This window comes from Canis lupus, chromosome 12 (assembly GCF_011100685.1).
Source record: "Canis lupus familiaris isolate Mischka breed German Shepherd chromosome 12, alternate assembly UU_Cfam_GSD_1.0, whole genome shotgun sequence".
NCBI lineage: Eukaryota > Metazoa > Chordata > Mammalia > Carnivora > Canidae > Canis > Canis lupus.
The window spans coordinates 61,049,826-61,056,280 of record NC_049233.1 but is presented as its reverse complement, the minus strand read 5'-3'; the positions used below and the strand labels follow the sequence as shown (position 1 = coordinate 61,056,280).

Here is a 6,455-nt window from a genome sequence, read left to right as displayed (position 1 = left end):
GAAGAACATAGTAGCCTATATATTTTGCGAGACAATCCTTCTTTAGACAAACATTAAAATACATCACAAAATAAGGGTGATCAATCTGTCATGTTTTGAATAAGGAAGAAACATGAGCAGAGTAAAGACTGACAGGGGCCATTCTACACTGAGCTGTGGTTGGCCAGAAGTTGGAAAAAATAATACTGTTAGAACTAGTAAACCTCCTCAGATAATTAGGGAATTCAGTTCTTTCAAAGAACAATACATTTATATTCACTATGCTTCTTGCCTTAAGAGTTCATTTTTAAAATTTCTTTTTGATGCATAGTAACATTAATCTCCTATAGAGAAAAAATGCTTATAGCATAATTTGAATACCAAACTATTAGTATCAGTAGGAACATGTCTTTCTGTCTTCCATAGTCTTTTTTCCTTGGGCATCTCAAATATAAACCATCTGGTATGCCAGATGCTTGCTTTTCTCTTTATACATGCAGAAAGTGTAGGTGGAAGGCCTCCAAAATCCCAGACACTATTATCCATTTTGCTTATCATCATCATCATTATCAACTTCTCAGCATTTTAATAAATGATGCTGTCCCTCTGGTATGAAGTCAGTAAGATTTATAGAGATTATTGACTTTTTTATCCACCTACAAGATGTCAGTGAAATTTTAGTTGGCCGGAAATCTGGAATATTGTTTACATTTGCTTTGTTCTTCATAAGCTCCAACTTTATAGAGTATGTTCCATTTTAAATTAAGTGTTGACTTAAGTTTTATTGTAGTATTTATCAAATATCTGCGGGGTTTTACCCAAAGGAGACTGGATTTCTCCTAACCTATATCCAAATATTTTGATCAAAAAAATAAGAAGTGTGTGTGTGTGTGTGTGTGAATTTGTGTGCATGTACACATGTCCCATCATGTGTGTGAATGTGTGTGCATACATGCAAGAGGAAACCATTTCCATATGTGGTAGATTTATCATAATGAAATAAGAAACCTAGCAAAGCAGTAACAGAAGGAGACAATAAGAACTCATAATACTTAGTATGTCAGTACAGTGCTGGTATTAGGAATTAAAATAGCCTCAGGATAGACAATTCATTTGCAGTAGAATAATTTGTTGCAAGAACTATTTAGCAAAATATCTAGAAAGAAGCATTTTAGTAGTGCAGTGGCTATTTTTGTACAATGGTTTACTTAGGATATCCCCTTTGTAATCATAAAGCCATATAAATACACAACAGCACAGTAGTGAGTACTCACAGATTTTCAGATGAGTTAAAATTTCAGGGCGGTAGGTTCACATCTAATATGAGAAACATGATTATCAATGCTTTTGTCATAGAGTTTATGAAGAATAAATGAAATATTATACATAAAAAGACCACCAAAATCAGGTTGACGAGTGCCTGTTGAGTTTGAAATAAATCTCTTGAAGCTGTTCTTTCAAAAATTTGCAAAATATGTAAGCTTAAAAATTGAATAATTAAAATAGCTGTATCATTAGAAACATGATTATTGAAGTTTATAAGTAAGACATAACATCTGCACTTTAAGAATTAACCTCTGAGGGGTTATACCTGTAAATAGAGAATAATCAAAACATTATCACTAAGATTAGAAATAATCAAATGGATCCAGAAAGAAACAGAACTATGAGAACTAAAAAAAGAGAATTTTAATCAGAATGAAGGAAATTTCTGGCTTCACTTGTCTGTAATGGCTGCAAAACGTGTTGCTCCCTAGGTGGTGGAAAAAAAGAGTAGTAGAAGAGTATCACACTTTGCATGCTAAAGTCACTAGAGGTAAACGTATAAAGTTAATAAAGTTAATAAAAAGCGTGTGTGTGCTCTATAATCAGTTTTAGGAAAATCAATTATTGTCAATTATTGTGCCCTTGCTTCCAAATACATTGCTGCCCCCATATGCAGAGTGTAAAGTTGCCAGAGTTTGACAAAAGATGTCAGAAGCCCATTAGCTGGAAGAGAGACTTCTTAACCCAGTCACACATGCTATTATAAGGACATACCTATGGTACTTTACTAAGTATACAAATTCATACACAAATACATATGCATAATTAAATATTAGTACATATTCTTCATTATGCAATGCTTGCTTATTGTTATTTAATACTATGTGTCCTTAGATAATTCTAAATTAAAATGACCTTCTAAATTGTTAAAGAGACATATCTGAACTATGTACTTCAAAGCAAGTGTTCTTGGTTTTGCTATTACTCTGATACCATAAAGCCCTTAAATGTATACTTTGCATGTGGCTGTGTGGTTTTTGTCTGTATCTGCATGAAAACAAATACATGTATGTATGTTGAATTGCCAGACACAGAAAAAAATGTAGTTCTTAATTTCAATTGTTTTTATATTTCCATTTGAAGACCAGTATGGAGTTATGTTACTATGACAGCAGTTTTCATTATAAGCATATATCTATTCTGAAATGAAGACATGTGAAATTCAAATGTTCAATTGCTTGTTCCACTAATATCTTTAATAAGGCAAATTCAGATTTTAAGTACACATAAGTCCACCTTCCTAAGGAAATATATCCTAAACCATATTTACATATATTAACTGACTTCCTTGTTACAAATGTTAATTGTTGTTTTGTTGTCTTAAAACATAACTATTAATTTTCCTATGTACAAATAAATATAATACTCTACTTAAATTATTAAAGAAAAATATTTTTGAAGATTTTTTTAATTTACAAGATCGCAGAGAGAGGCAGAGGCAGAGGGAAAAACAGGCTTCCCACAGGGAGTCCAATGCAGGACTCAATCCAGGATCCCGGGATCATACCCTGAGCCTAAGGCAGATCTCAAGCGCTAAGCCATCCAGGCATCCCAAGAAAAATATTTTTGATATGTCATAATAGGTTTGACTTAGGGGTTGAAATATTTTATGATCGGAAAATTAGAATATGCTATTTCCAATAAAGGCTGGGAGAAGAGTAGAGAGATAGATGAAGTAAAGATATATTTAACAATGAGGATAATACTTTATTTCAATGTTAGTATCAAAAATATAATTTCAGGGATTTTCTTTTTGAATTAAAGAGAATTAACATGAATACTTATATTTTTAGGACAAAAAATATATTCCCCGTAGGCTGAGGTGAAGCTTGTCTTATTCTTTCTTCCAATCTGAGGGTAAGTTGCTTAGGATCTGGCCTGTCCACTTATGGTACTCCAGTTGGGCTTGGAAGAGTGCAGAAAGCTGGCTCACCTGTTGAACATGCTCAGCAACTTTTTGAGACTCACCAAATTTCTCACAATCCTCCTGGAGCTCTTCATTTGGAATCTTGCCTTGTCTTTTCTTCTCATAATCCAAGTCCAGGCTTCAACCATCCAACCTCTATAGATGATGCTGAATTTCCCTCAGCTCTCTGCCAAGAAAGTTCTGAAGAAGGTCAATGAAGTTCCACTTCACTTCCATGACCAAAGAGTCTTAAACCCCCAAGAGATTTTGAATGGCTTCTCCACCTTACCAAGTGCTAGGTAAAAGTTACAATCATCTCTAAACTTTTTTCCAAACTTGAGCATGGCCTCTGCCAGCAGCACTTCTGCCTGGATATACCATGGCTTTTCTCCTGGCTGCAGATTTTTGACATGGTGTTGGTCATTTAGCTCTAGAAGCTGGGTTTGCTTGAAGGTATTCCGTTGTTTTGATAATTATTTCCATCACAGACCTGATGGTGACTCCAACTTTCCTCTCCATCTCTTTGAAGTCATCATCTAACTTGGTTCCTTCTATCCCTCCAAACTTCTCACTCACTTCTGAGTGGCTTTGTGGAATCACTTCTTCAGCCTGGGCACTGCCTACTGACAAGGTGTGAGAAGACACGTGGATGTGGACTGCTATGGGTGTGGGTGTGGCTACGGGTGCCTGTAGAGGCTGTGGAGGAGCTGGGCAGGAAGGCTGAGCAGGGCCTTGCCATTGCTCATGCCCTACCATAGTTGTGGGCATGGGGAACAGAGTGGCATGAGACTTTGATCAATTTTAAGTTTTAGAAAAGGTAATATTTTTGTATTTATTTTATGATATAAACTTATGCAGAATTATCTAAATTTATGTATGCACAAAAGTTCAATATTTGTTGAGTTTCTACCACAGTCTAGGAACAGTCTGAGTAATTTACATATAAGATCTTATTTAGGGATCCCTGGGTGGCGCAGCTGTTTGGTGCCTGCCTTTGGCCCAGGGCGCGATCCTGGAGACCTGGGATGGAATCCCATGTCGGGCTCCCGGTGCATGGAGCCTGCTTCTCCCTCGGCCTGTGTCTCTGCCTCTTTCTCTCTCTCTCTCTGTGAGTATGGTAAATAAATAAAGATTTAAAAAAAAAAGATCTTATTTAATATTCATAATAATATATGGTTGGTTGTAATAAATAGGATTTATAGGTATAGTAATTGAAGCTATGAAAATTAAGTAACTTCTCCATGTCACAGGTAGAAAATGAAGAAACTAAGAGACAAGCCCAGGGCTGTATGACTATAAACTCTGTTTCATTTTATTTGTCTATAAGAGACAATAACTTTCTTTTAAAAATTGCTGGAGGAGATATCTAATTATAAGATACTCATGTCTGATTATAATTTAGAAAGTCACAAAAGACCATAGCTCTGGTAGCAATAAGAAAGGACAAGATATACTTGAAAATAATGTATTTGTTTCAAGTTATTTAAAAACTGTATAGATGGCTGTCAACCTTTTAAAAGAAATAGGTAAGCAATTTAGCCAGCAAAATAAAGTTTATTAGGAAATAACAGAGGAATTACAATTTAATTACAATTACAAGCAAACTGTGGTGAACTATAGGCAAGTCTAGAGAACAGAGGAGAGCTTCCTTTTATAGATGAAAAGAGGAAGTTGAGACAGGTTCTTTTAAATAAAAGTTCATTGGAAGAAAATGACAGTTGGAAGTGGTGGTGCCCTCTCATTGGGTGCAGGCCAGGGCAGCTGACTATTGCAGCGCATCTATAGCCTGCTATTGCCCTGAGAGTAAATCTTCCCTCTTTCTGCTGGACTATGCGAACTACACCAAATGTTATGTGCTTGACAGCTCTCCTTTCATGGCTTCCTGACTCCAATTTTGAGTTAGGTTTCCTTAACATATTCTCATATGGCTAATAAATTAAGTTCCAGAGATGGATGAGCCATTGGTAGGGGAATCAAACCTTGCAGCCACTTTAAAGTCCAGGAGTAATTTCCTGGTCTGGGTAAAAAGGGAAGGAGGAGTGGGTTAGACACAGGCATACATATGTTATTGAGATGATGAGAAAATACTTGAAGTGTTAATACTAGCATAGTTTGTATGATGCATTCTGAACAAACCCAAATGCAAAAATTAATTTATCAAGAAAAATTAAAAAGAACAAAATTGTAGATCTAAGCCCAGTTATGTCAACTTTTACATAAAATAGAGAATGAAGACTGCAATTGAAAGATAAAATTGTCAGATTGAATTAAAAGCAAGATCCACATTAAATATAGACACATATTAGAAATAGAGACCTAGAAAGATTGACAAAGGAGAAAAATAATTACACTGTATCAAATAGTAAGTACATAAAAAATTATGTCACTGTATCAATGTTAGATAAAATAGACTTTCAATAATGGAGTATTACCATAGATAGAAAGGGAAATTTTATAATGAAAGGTCAATTTATCAGGCAGACAATAATCAATAATATATGTTTGTTTGGCTAGTACTAGAGCTTCATAGTAAATACAAAGATAAACACTTAAGTAGAATGAGAAATAAAACCCACAATCATTGCTGAAGATTTTAACATGCTTCTCTCATTATTTGATTGAAAAAAGTGGAAAATATGAGGTAAAGTTACATACCACTATCAACATTCTTGGTTTCATTGAGTCTTACAGACATTTCACCCCAAAATTGCATAATAAATATTTTCAAGTTCACATGGACTGTTCCCAAAGATGGACTATATGCTGGCCAATAAAGCAATTCTTGATATTTTCAGAAAACTGAATAAAAATAAAAATGATTCTTACTAAAATGTCTAGAAAAGCCACAAATGTTATTAGCTAAACAACACATTTATAACTAACCCGTTGTTCAAAAAGGAATACATGCATTCTTCAAAAATTGCAAACTGTTTATACTAAATGTACTAAATGTTAAAGATAATATATAAACTTATAAAGTAATCACATAGAAATAAATTTACACTAACATTAGAAATCAAGAAATTAAGACATAGCCAAATGGTAGAGATATTTTTTAAGAAGTTGGTTCTTTTAAACAATTAATTTAAAAAGTATACCATCTAACAAGTTAGTATAAAAAAATAAAAGAAACACAAATTACTAATAATGTGAATGAAATAGAAATATGGATCCTTCAGATTTTAAATATAAGCAAAGGAAATTTTATAAATAACTTTAAATCAATAAATTTGACAAGTTAGAA

At 33.9% G+C, this 6,455-nt stretch overlaps 1 pseudogene; it reads right to left on the bottom strand.

Annotated features, from left to right (window-relative positions):
• Nucleotides 1-3,086: 3,086 nt before the first annotated feature.
• On the bottom strand, nucleotides 3,087-6,121 carry LOC100683004 (annotated as a pseudogene).
• Between the last annotated feature and the right edge of the window lie 334 nt (nucleotides 6,122-6,455).